The following is a 13,374-nucleotide window of genomic DNA, read 5'->3' as shown; positions in this document are numbered from 1 at the left end:
CCCCCCCCCAAGATATTAGTCAAACTCAGTGGCTTTCAGCCAGTTTTATAATATTGGAAATTAGGTTAAAACTTTTAGTTTTTTTTTTTTTTTTTAAAAAAAAGTTCCCTACTTCCATATGGTTAGTCCTACAGGAAGCATGTGAATATGTGAGTAGCTGGGAGGTATCTGAGGGCAAAAATCCTTGCAGACAGCATAACACAGTGGTCTGTCAGCACTTCTGTCATCCAAGTGCTGTGTTCCCAGTAACAGCAACTCCCAAGCCCAGCTGGGAGATGTCTCTCTCCCAGTAACAGCAATGGCAGACTTAAACCTGAGCTCTCTCTTTCATTCAGAATATAAAAATTCTCAGAATTAATACCATGTCTTATCCAAATTGTTAAAATGATTGATTCTGTGAATGCTCAGAAGATCACAAATACTTTCAAGATTAAAAATCATCTTCATTTGTCAGTAGATGTCTTTGTAATTCGCCTAGACTATAATAGACATGCAAAATAGGAGAAGATTGTCTGAAAGAAACCGCAGCTTCATTCGTAAATCTTCTAATTATGGCATACTGATGTATGCTATCGCATATCACAAAACCCAAGAACCGAACATAAAAATAATATTGCTTTATGTATTTCAAATCAAACACAGCTTAATATTTGATCTTAGGAGTTGTCTAATTTGCTATGATAAATCCATAATGCTCAACAGAACATTAAGAAATTACTAGATATCCTGATTTTTTTTTTCTTTTTTTTTTAATGTTACAAAATTTACATTTTTTTTTTTTACTGAATGCTTGGGCGTAAAAGAGGAATATATAATATTCTTTTTATTTCAGATATAATTTGGTAAGTAGATATTTTCACAAAAAATAAACCAGAACAGGCTATCTGCCACCTACAGAAGTTATTTAAATTGGGTTTGACTCCTTCAGTGGCATTGTCTCTATCGGTAGCAATGCTCACCTGCAGGCCACCTCAAATACTTGATCCCTCAAGTAGGACCTGATCTCCCTCAGAAGGCTTCAGTGACCTTAAAAGTATGATCAATTAAAGGCACCATAATCAGGCATGAGGAGATATAAGGAATTTCTCTTGATGTGTAACTGGAATGAGGATGGAGATGTTGGAGAACATTTTTTTTTTCCATGACTTCTATAAACCATGATAGAATAAACCAGAGATATAAGTCTTTCGTCAAAATTCACAAAGGGAGCTTTTAAAAAATAACTAGTACCCAGACTATTAATACATGTTGCTATTTAAAGGGCCCGTTCTCTTGGGCGCAAGAAAACATCCTACTTGCAAAAAGCTACATGTTAAATTCAGGGGACAACTTATGATTTATATCCCATTTTATCATTCTCTGTGAAGCTGTAGTTTACTTAATTGCTTACTTTCTGTTGCATTTACATCCAGCACATCTTCGCAGAGCCTGTTTCCTCCAAAGAGCATCTGTAAGTCTCATCTAAAAAAGGAACACAGCAATTGCGAAGATGTCTCCTGCTTTTCAAAATACAACTTCCTTGTTCTCTAGCCTCTAATTTAACATGTCAACAGGCAACATTCAGACTCAGGCCAGATAAATTATTATATTCTGCTTCAGCACCATCAAATTCAGGACAGAGATTGTTTATATCCTTAGACCTGTGACTAAAATGATTGGCTTGACTTCCTTATTTCTCCAGTCTTGAACAGTGGGTGCATAGTCCTGTTTTAGAGACAGATAACCATGAAAAGAAAACACTATTATATAGCTAATCTGTTTTATAGAAAGCATATTGAACAGGTCCAAATTTCTACTGGATTTTGCTTGACAATTACTGCTGAGCATTAGCAATCTTGAGCTAGTATCAAAAAGAGTCCATCAAAACCCACAGCTTCACTTCTTTGCCCAAAGCCTTTATCTTTTCCTAAGCACATGTTTTACCCATTATCAGGCCTAGCATGAAGGACACAGCCAGCATAAAGATGAACCAATACCCAGATTGTACTTGACACAACAGGGTCAGTCCATGGGTGAGCGCTGGGGGCACAAACAAGCCTATCAGGTCATACATCATCGACATCAATCCCAACAGCCCCAACAACGACACCACACGACCAGCACTGGGGCAATAAACAGGGAAATAGAGTCTCCCAGAGAAGGGACGGGAGACAACCAGGGCAACAGCCCAACACAAAGACCAAGGCAGCCCCATCACGAATCTCTACAGAGCCCGCGTTTACAAAAGTCAGACCTGAGTGGAGCCCAGTCCCAAGGAGGCAGGAGGTCCTTCCCCAGCAGGGAACTCTGCACAGAGCATCCCCACCACATACAGACACTGCCTCTCCTGCCAGGGGTCCCAGCTTTTATCCCCAAGTGGGACACCTGACCTTGATTTACTTAATTTGGGACACCTGGGAATCATTTACCCAAGGGCTCTGTCTGCAAGGCCGCCCCACCCTGGGGGGAAGCCTAAAGGGAAACTCACCCCCCTTGGGAAGGGCTGGGGGAATCACCCAGGTGTCAGCCTTAGTGTGGGGCTGGGGGTTGAAACCCCAGCATTTCATCATGACATGTCCTTGTGTATATAATGACCATAACTAAGACTATATCGGTTTATGCTCAGTCATGCAGTGTTTGAAACCATTTCAAGATACATGAAATCTGGCATTCAGTACCTGTAACCCCCTCCTCAATTACTGCAGATAAAGTAGGGTGGGTACCTCTAAGCTCATCCACTTCTTCTAATGAAGAAGAAAATTGGTGATATTTTCTAGAAAGATAACCCCGAAAAGAAAACAAGGTAAATTTCAGCTGAATTTCTCCCTCTCACCATTAGTCACTAGTTAGTTTATTTTAAGATGGGAAAGTTCTGATGAAGTGTTACAATAGGAGGGAAATTACATACAAATGTTTAATTAGAAGCTTCTTTCCACACTGAATGATACTCCTGCAAGAATTTGTGGGACTAATTGGTGTTGCTCTACTCCTTCTTCTAAATAAAGATCGGGGATGAGCTGACACAAGAGGGAAGTTACCCTTTCAGCATGTCAGGTGGGTGGGTGGTGGGATGGCAAAGGAAAAAACGGGCAGGGAGTTGAGAAGAGGAGAAGGAGCTGTGGAGGTGGAGGAGAAAACGATCGTGAGAGCTGGTCTGAAAGGCTGACAGGCAGTTGGGGGTGACATCAAAAAGGATTTTTTCAGGTTGCTCCCAGGTGAATCGTTCTAGAAAGTTTTGTGGTGTTTTTTTTTTTTTTTTTTTTTTTTTTTTTTTTTTTTTTTTTTTTTTTTTTTTTCCAGAAGCTGTGGCACTCCTAGAAAGCAAACATTTTAAATAAATATTTACACTTACGCACTTTTATTGATAACGTCAGCCAACAGGAGTTCAGTGGGCAACTGTTAATGTGAACTCAGTAAATAACTTGCAGAGGGGAAAGAAATCACGATCCACAATATCTTGCCTGAGGATTTTCAGAGGTTTGTCTGCGTGGTAACAACAGTGAGAACGAATTATGAAACATCAAAACAGGAAGGCAGTGAAATGAGGCTTTTCCTCAACCCTTCCCACACGCCGTTTGCAGGATGAAAATGGAGAGGTTAAGTACTCAAAACATCAAGGCACCTTAAAACCAGAGGCTAACTGTAACTTCATTATTAAATATTGAATATCCCACTGAATGTTCTTTGCAAACACCGATTTTATTCCCTCCATAACTTGCTGAATGTACTCGGTACATTGAAAATGTTCTATCAGAGAGATGAGAAATACTTGACACGTAGTTCAGCGTCAGGCTGTAACTCCCTGTGCCAAAGCAGAAAGGAATTCATCCCGGTAATGTTCTGCACGGTAGCAAAAAGACAGGAGTGCTAGAGGCCACATTATAGCCAAATTAGCATTTCGTTTAAAATTATCCTTCGGTGTTTTTCTTTCAATTTTTTGTTTGAACCTTATGGGTTAGCAATATTCTTCCTATGAATTATTCTTGTTCTCTCCCCTTTCAGAAACGTATTCTGGCACGGGATTTATAGGATGCAAACCCCACGGAGATGAACAAGTCGTGTAACGTTGATTGGCTCCGGGTAAGTCTGGCATTACTGTCTTTCAAAACATTTTAAAGAAATTTAAGCAAAATATTTTTTTTTTTCCCAAATGTGTATATCTTAAGCCTCCTACCTTACTCATCACCCAAACATATATTCAGTTGGAGAACGTATGGAAGAATGTAGCGTACGCTTTGCCAAACACTTGCACGTAAGTTATTATATATGGATTGAAATCCCCACACAAAGACAAGTGGAAGACCATGAGTCTTCTCTGACTAATATCAAAAGATATTTTAGGGCTAATTCAGGTATAGTTAGAAAGATCTGTGAGTATTCATGGCTTGGGAGGATAACTCCACGAACTCTCTGCGAGTCCTTGCTGTGGCAAGGTCAAACATTGCACTTGCAGAGTCACCCCCTTCAGCTCCAGCTTGGGGAATGCTCCATCCTGTGGTGTTACCCGTGGGGCCATCTCCTGAGACGGTTTGAAGAGACACAGGAATATTGGTCAGGGCGTACTAGAAGAGAAAGGAAGCTCTTGTCAGAGTAATATCTGGTGATAATTCAGATATTATTTGAATTTCTTCTATTTTATCTAGATTGTTCTGAGAAACTAAGGTCCTTCCTTCCTTCCTTTCCTTCCTTTCCTTCCCTTCCTTCCCTTCCTTCCCTTCCTTTCCTTCCTTTCCTTCCTTTCCTTTCTTCTATCATCTAGATTGATTAGATTATGGTGTCTTAGCTGTGCTTGGAAACAGCTTCCATGAGCTGATATCACAGACATTACGACTTGATTCTGTCTGCACGATGCAAAGAGGGTTAGGGGATGGTGACCTGCACTGCAGATCTCTCCTTCTCTCCATTTTTGTTCAGATAAAGCTGCCAATGTCAAGAATAGCAAGTAAAACGATATTTTTTGCAAAATATTTTCTAACATATGAATTGTGCGTATAAACCAAGGCAGATTCCAGGGTGATTTAACTTTGTGCCTAACTCTCCTGGCAACTTCAAATGTGCCCCCAGGAGCACTGACACCAGTTGACATAGAAAGGGACAAACGTTAACCACGTTAACCCTTGAGTCATCTTAACCCCTGAGTCAGGGTGGCTGCAGGCTGTGATGGGAAATGCTCCCTGGTCCATTCTATCTTCCAATCACAAATTCATTGGGAAACAGCAGCTACAGTCAGCCAGATCCGTATCAGGAACAGTGTACCAGTTACGAGGTCAGTCAGCCTTAGCACTCCTTCTCTCCCAGATTTTGGGAACGGACTATTTCTAGTCCTTACAGCGGGTCGAGTTGTCCCCTCTGTGTTTCCAAAGATGCCGGTTAGCCTGCTCTCTGCTTATACATTTGCCTTCACCTGGTGAAAATATGCGCTTCCTTCTCTCCCTTGGCCAGCTCCTGTAGGACATGAATTGGTGATGTTAAGGCTCCCTGTAACCCCTCCGGACAACCTTCCAAATAATTTTTCCACGGAGCAGCACACATAAGCGTTGAAAATGTTAGCTGTTTTACAACAAGCCTTTATTACCTTTCAGAATCACTTAAAGCCCTCTTTGCTGGTTGCTTTTCTTTTAGACACTCTTCTGTGACCCTCCATAAAGCATTTCACTGGACTTTTTCCTTTCTGCTCCTTTTCTGTTTCGCAGCAGCGTCCGTAGTGAAAATCCTGGCTTTCAGTTATCAGAGAAAAAGGCAATACATAACACTTCTTGGAGTGTCTAGTGCTAGTGAGAATCTGCATCATGAACTTTCCCTTCAGCTTTTTTATCACCGGCTTTCATTTTGTTTAAACCTATCAGCGATAGACTTCCTTACTCTCCTAAATCTCAAAGATCTTATTACAAGAGGAGCAAGGCAATGCCAACAAAGCAGCCTTGTTCGCACACAACAAAATCCTTATTGCTCCCATTCGGTGTTGCTGTACTTAATCTACATGAACCTGTAGTGGATATGGTTTTGGTTCTGTTTTTTTTTGTTGTTTTTTGTGTTTTTTTTTTCTCCAGAAGGAAGTCATTGAAGGACTCCTTGTGGAAAGGCCAATCTCATTATCATGCTAATAATTCAAGACGAGGAGTGAACATTCGTATCTTTTCCAGACATCTGAGAGAATAGTTTAGTCTTCTAACTAATATCAGGAAATTATGCACATTTTCACCTTCTTTATTTTGCAAAGATTATTAACTGAAGAAAGTGCCATGTTTAACCATTCCCTAAAACTATGCAATTTGCCATAGAATAACTTTTGAAAGTGCAGGTGGAAAATGTAACCAGGGAAATCTAAAATTTGTCAGGAGGAGTAGTTAAGAGTATAAGAACAAACAAATACTACAGACAGAACTTTTAAATGTGTCTAAGGCTGGATCTACACAGAAACGCAGCAATTAAAGTGAGATTTTTGAAGCGGCTTGTCCAGGTATTATTTGGTATTTGAGACAGCTTGATGTACCCTGGAAAGAAAATATTATTTCTATGACTCAAGGGTAGACAAGTCCTGAATGACGTAGAAACCAAAGCCGTGGTGCAACAGAATGGCATTTCCCTTCCGCAACGAGGATGCTCTGAAGGGTAATTTGTTCTTCCGGCACATCCCTACTTTTCACGTTGGTCTTTATCAGACTTGAGACCATCAGATGGTCTCGTAAAAATTACTGCTTTTTCCTACCAACAGAGCATCGTTTAAAAATTCTCATTTTTTCCAAATGTATGTATTTTAAAGCATCAGCCTTAACATCTCTACAGTCAGCCTAGCACTTCTGACACCGCTCCTGCTTGTGTTCCCGTCGCCTGAATCTCTTCTGGGCTTAGTTCAGCTTCCACCATTTGAGAGTATTCAAGTTTTGGTGTCACTGTTTTCCACGAATATCTAAGTGACTTAGGGGCTTTCATCCTTTTGACGGTGATTTTTGCAATGTTGTGCCTGTACTTGGTTTTAACTGGAGCACCGAGTTGCAGCGATTGGATTTCACTCAGTCCCCAGTTAAAGCTTTGTCTGTCACCACCAGCTGTATGTTAGTAAACACAGAGTTATCTTGAAAATTAGGTAACGGTCAGGAATTCCATAGGTATAATTTGCATTTGCCCCTACAGCATAACTAACTTTAAACATAATTTTGTCAGCTATCTCCTACAAGTGGTGCAAATCGCACACAAGGACACAATTACAGAGTCTTTTGCTTATCCTTATATCTGACAAAAGGAAATTTTGACCCCTCAGTATTAACATCTGAGAAATGTCACCAAGCAGAACCAAGCTGTGGTATATGCAGCATTTCAACTAGCCAGTTGTGGCAGGTATATTATTTCTGACAAAAACAGAGTAGATCGTATAAAAACTTGTTTCTGGTCTTGATTCATGAAACTTTTCAACATAACACACACCAAAGGCCTGGGGAAAAAAAAAAAAAAAAAAAAGCTTTTTTCCTTCAGGATAAAGAATCTTTTGAAATGCACTAAAAGTTACAGAACTGAGTATTGTGATACAAAAGATCCACCTTTTAAATACTTAAATTCAAATCTTGCAGTGTTATTGCAACCAATTTGGATGAAAATCGACATTTTGCGTAAATATTTCTCCTTTAATTTTTATTGGAAGTTTCAATTAAAAATGAAATCTCAGCACATACGTAGCCAATCTAAAAATGAAAGAGGATTTCAACCAAAGAGGTAGCCAATTTCCTTCCTTTTCTAAAACAAAGTAAAGGTCATCTTTTTATACTTCCAGGATTTTGATGTAAAATATTTATATACTTTTCTTAAAACTTCAGGTTAAGATGGAAATCTTCAGGCGTCATACGGAAGGTCAAAATGCATTTTTTTTAAAAATTTATCCTTCTAATGATGCTCTCAGCAAATGTAATAACCAACATTAAACAAAACTCCTGATGTTTGCTCCTGAATAATATAATCCTCCACTCAGTTTTAAATGATCCCTTCACTTGGCAAGATGAGCTGAGATAAAAGCATGACCTGAAAATGAAAGCATCAGTACTGCAACTATTATACACCTTAACGCGGAATTGAAATTTTTTTTTTTATATATAGGTATGATGACTTGGAAATTTGCAGTTTAAAGGACAATTCCGAAGTAAATAAATTTATAATTAGAACGATTTTTTTTTCCTTCACCTCAACCACACAGAACCTACTTAAAAGCAGTCTTAAAAAAAATGAAAAAAGAGGAGAGAGACCCTAGATGACTCCGATAAAGTTTAAAAGCTTGCAGCATTCGTGAAGTGTGTACAACTGGATAATTGTTGGGGGAAAGTAACTCTTTTGCTGTAGTTTGGTAGATTACTTTATTGTAATTAAAATATTCTGTTGCCAGCCTCTCTAGCATGAATTTTCATTATAATACAAAATTGTACTTGAAATTAATTACCGTATGTCTCAACTCATCAGAAACTGACTTTTCTGACACTTGGAATGTCAATTCTAATGACAACAGTGCTGAAAGCAGGCATTATCCTTCCCCAGGTTTTCTCCCTTGTCAATCAGAAACTGCTGTAGTGAAGTAACGTAGACCACTGATGAAACTCAGTGCCTTGCTTGTTCAAAAATATCATCAAAATGTCATTGTGTCCCATGACAGTGAAGACCCATGGTGGTAGAGTTACTGGTTCTGCGAATACTTGGCACCAAGTGACTCAACCAATACTCTCTCCAGTGCATCGTTATTTCCAGCTTTGGTGTAAATTCCTCCAAAAGTAGAGCCCATCAACAGCCACCTGAGCTCTTCCAAAACTGTGGGCATCAGGCAACTGGGGTCATCGGGCAAATGCAACATCTAAACTTTCCTAAGAAATTCATCACCAGTCATGACTCACCACCACGCTCAGTTTACGCAACTTGGTTGCCAGCTGAATAACGTAACTCCTTAGAAAACTACAACATAAAGGAAAAAAAAAAAAAGAAAAAAAAGAAAAAATATCAAAATCGCAAAGCTCCTTACAAAATGGAGCTTTCCTATACATTTTTCAGTTCCCAGAGTGAGGAATGGACCTTCCTGGAAGCCTAGACCTCGCCTCAGGCACAGCACAGGGAACCGCTTCTGACTCTTGGCTTCTTCAGTATCTTTGTGTTTAATAATTTAATCTGCTTTACACCAGTGGCAGCTTCCAGGACTGTTGACTCTGCAGTCTTGGACAGTGGCACTAAGGCTCCTTATCCCATCACTAAACACGTATTTTCATTGACTCGTAGAAGTATTGGCTGGAGAAATCCTCTGAAGGCCCATCATGGAACCACGGAGCCATAGAATCGTTCAGGTTGGAAAAGACCCTTAAGATCATTGAGTCCAACCGTTCACCCAGCCCTGCTGAGGCCACCACTAAACCACGTCCCTCAGCGCCGCATCTACGCGGCTTTCAAATCCCTCCAGGGATGGTGACTCCACCCCTTCCCTGGGCAGCCCGTTCCAGCGCTCCACAACCCTTTCGGTGAAGAAATTTTTCCTAATCCCCATCTAAACCTCCCCTGGTGCCACTTGATGGTGTTTCCTTTCTTCTATCACTTGTTAATTGGGAAAAGAGACTGACACCCCCCTCTCTGCACCCTCCTTTCAGGTTGCTGTAGAGGGCCATGAGGTCTCCCCTCAGCCTCCTTTTGTCCAGGCTAAACACCCCCAGTTCCCTTGGCCATTTCTCACAAGACTTGTGCTCTAGACCCTTCACCAGCTTCCTTGCCCTTCTTCAGACACACTCCAGCGCTTCAGTGTCTTTCTTTTAGTGAGAGGCCCAAAACTGAACACAGCACTAGCGAGACATTTGTTCAGGGCTTAAACTACCCCTGTAAGGGGAAGGTTTTCAATATCCTACGCTTCCTCAACTCATCCTTCAGGATTATGAGACCTAGCCTCCTGCCATTTTTGGTGGCCCTTCGCTGCCATCTTTCCAGTCAATATCCTTGAGCTGGTGGGGTGCCCCGAGCTGCACTTCTGTCCTCGCGGGGACAAACATATCCATTTTCGAAGCAGTCTCTCACCTGTCACTTCACAGGGTTACTTCAAAGCATAAGGCACTTTTAGATGTTATCTGTCGGTAAATTATCTCCCTTTTGCTGGTAGCAGTCAGCCATGAATGATAGACCATGTAATAAATAATAAATCATCCAGATTCAAGTTTGGGGTGGGTTTTTTTGTTGCCTTTTTCTTTTTTCTTGTGTGGTTTTGGTTTTTTTTTTTTTTTTTTTTTTGTTGTTGTTGTTTGTTTTTTTTTTTTTTTTAATTTCAGTGACTGCTTCGTTAATTTCAGTGACTGCATACGGCCTTCAATTCCAGAAAAAAAGTAGTCGAGTAGTGACTGGATCCTAACCATTTAGCGTAAAATAAATGTTCCGTAGCTTCTGGTATTTGTGTGGGCACCTGCAGGGTGGCATTTTCTAAAGGTACTTCTAAGCAGCAAATCCATTTATCTGCCGCAGCCCTTTCTCGCAATGCCAAGGCTGAGCCAGATGCATGTTGATTTTAGCTAGAGTTTATTTAAGGGGAAGTGGGAGGAAAGAAATTAATTATTGGGTCACTGCTGAGCCGTTCTTTGGTTTTGGCTTTGTGCTGGTGTTTTTTCTCTCAAATGACTTTCTGAATTATTTTATTAATGGAAATGTGGGCAGATGGACTTGAAAACGTAACTCTTCACTGACTCAAATGAGAATCTGAAGTAATTAAATATTTTATGGTGTCCTTAAAGCTTTATTCTGCTCTCTTTCAACTACCATAAACCAGCTCTCTATCTCAGTAGCTGACTGCCTGTTTCATCTGTCTGGACACTGCCCAGTGCTGCCGTTTCACCCCCCTCACACTCTAGTACGCGTCCGGCAGCTTAAACACCACCTGACAAACGTGTGGTCTCATCTCCCCCTGGCCACACTCACACTCCATGTGGTTGCTCACACGGAATTTCTTGGATTTCCTGGTGGCTGCTGGCCATCGTGTGCCCCGGCCTGGTGCCAGGAGATGTGGGGTTGGTACCACAGATGGATGCTCTGGGCATGAGCACTCTGAGGTGCAACGAGGGTGTTGCAAAGCCCAGAGCCTGCCCCTGATGTCTCTGAAGCTGGTGAGAGCTTGGCCATGGACTTCGGCAAACATGGGAAAAGGTTCTGGTAGGAAAAGTTTGATCACTTTGGCATTGCTTTTCTCCTCTGACCCCGTTCTTTACTACCTTCACTGCTCCGCACTCTGGCCTTGAAGCTGCTCCAGCAGAACCAGCCATTGCTCCTCGGGTATCGCTTTTGGGGGAGTTCTCTGGGGGTGTCTCCTGGCCCTGATGTTACCTGCACTGTGCTGCGTTGGCTGGTGCAAGGAGAGATGTTGTGCTCGGGGGCTGCTCTGGAGAAGGACACCCACCCCAGCTCCAGCTGCTGCCAGCTGAGGTGTAGGAACACTAACAATTCCTGGCTATTAAGAGGAAATATCTGTAGCAGTCTGAAGTCCTCAGTCCTAAAGACTAATGCAGGGGCTTTCAGGACCCACCATGTTTTGTTGAAGCCCGCCTGTTTCACGTAGACTTGATTTCTGTGACATTTTTGTTGGGAAGTCCAGTCTAACTTCATAACCATCTAACGACTCTAACTGTCTGTCTTACAAAGTCAACTGAAGTGATTTTTTTTATTTTTTTTCTTCAGTTGGAAGAGAACTACAATGACCATCTAGTCCAACTTCCTGAACATTTCAGGGCTCACCAAAAGTTAAAGCATATTATTAACTGCATTTTTCAGCTAGATGCAGCTTGAGGTAGGACCCTAACTTGAGGGCAGCAGGAGTGGAATGACAGGGGAGCAATGACTACCGGGTGACTCGGCAGCTTCCTCCCTAGCTGTGAGTGTACTGGTGCATGTGTATGGATAAGGTAACGGGAAGAGAAGCAGAATCTGACCCTCTGTGCACATTTCTATCCAACGCTGAACACAATGCTATTTGGAAGCCTCAAACCATGATGAAATGAAAATGCCGTCTAGCGCTAACTGATACGTTAGATCATGCCTGAGGCTACACAGAAGGAAACTGCAAGCCACAAGATAAGCTGCAGCTGTCAGATTGCTGAGCAACACCCACACTGGACTATGGTTGCATGCAAAAGAAGTAGATGAAGTACCAGCAGATGGCACTCGGGAATATGTAGCGGTATCCGTTATGTGGGGTCAGTCACGTATTTTTGCAGCATGTCTTGAGCAGGTGCCTCATCCCTGTGCTCTGCACCGCACCAAAGGAATCACAGCTCTGCTGCTGGGCTCCTGAGGCGGTGAGTCTTCTGCTGCTGTGGTAAGGGAGCAAACCTGTCTCTTTGTTCCACTTCAGGAAATATCCTGCTCCCTTGCTGTCCTGTCATTAAATGTCACCCTAATTGCGTGTTGTCTTCTCTTTCCTTGCATCTTCCACCCGCAGTGGTCCCATGGCATCCCTCCAGCACGGAGGCAGCCAGGGAGCTTGTGCTCTGCCTGTGTTGCCTCAGTGGTACCAGCGCTGTGTCCAGCCCCCACCCATGGGTGAGAGCTCACCTAGTGTGCACACCCAGCTGGTGGGGTTTGGGGTGACGCTTCCTCACACAGCACAGACCCTTGCTTTGCACTTGATCTCAGCCATGTTCAGATTTATGACCCAGTGCAGACAAACAAAGAAATAAAATCTAAGTTTATATTTTGTTGTGTTGGGAGAGCTGCAGGCTGGGACAAACTGTTGAGGTTCTCAACCCCCTTTCCAAGACACTGTGAATGGGAACGTAATCAAGGATGTGATCTCTGATCCAAGGCTGGACCAGTTTACTCCAGGAAGCAAAGACCGCTGTAGTCTTTTGTGTCTCGATTCCAGGCTGTGGCACAGCACATGGCAACCATAAGAAGCAAAGCATCCAGCTCACAAGCAGTCTTCAGTGCCAGCAGTGGTGCTCTGATGAGGTATTGTCAGTTAGCACAAGGGATAAAAGCCCCTGATATTATTCAACAAAATCAAAATCCTACCAACACCTCTGAAAAGATATTGCATTAATTGGTGTTGAGTGATTCTCACACATATCAGCCCGTTCTGAATGGCTGACGTTTAGGGTTTGAAATTCTGTGAAAGGAGAGGACAGGTATTACCCTGGCTATCCTGCCAGTCAGGATTGCATTGTCATACGTGTGGTTAATACAGAAGAGTGGCAGTAGGAAGTAAATGCACAGTGGCAATACGTTGAATGGGAAAAATTAAATGGATCCATATAATACGTAGCATGAATGAAAATAAGTTTCCCATAGACTGGTGTCTTGTAGTTGACCGTATTCCCTCTTGAAACCTTTTTTGATGGCAGGAGAAGTTCTTGCTGGTTTCTGTAGCATTTGAGCACACTGAGCTGCCTTTTTTTTTTTTTTTTTTTT

Source organism: Athene cunicularia (genome assembly GCF_003259725.1).
Source record: "Athene cunicularia isolate RWA chromosome 5 unlocalized genomic scaffold, athCun1 chr5_part1, whole genome shotgun sequence".
NCBI lineage: Eukaryota > Metazoa > Chordata > Aves > Strigiformes > Strigidae > Athene > Athene cunicularia.
This window is presented reverse-complemented; position numbering follows the sequence as displayed.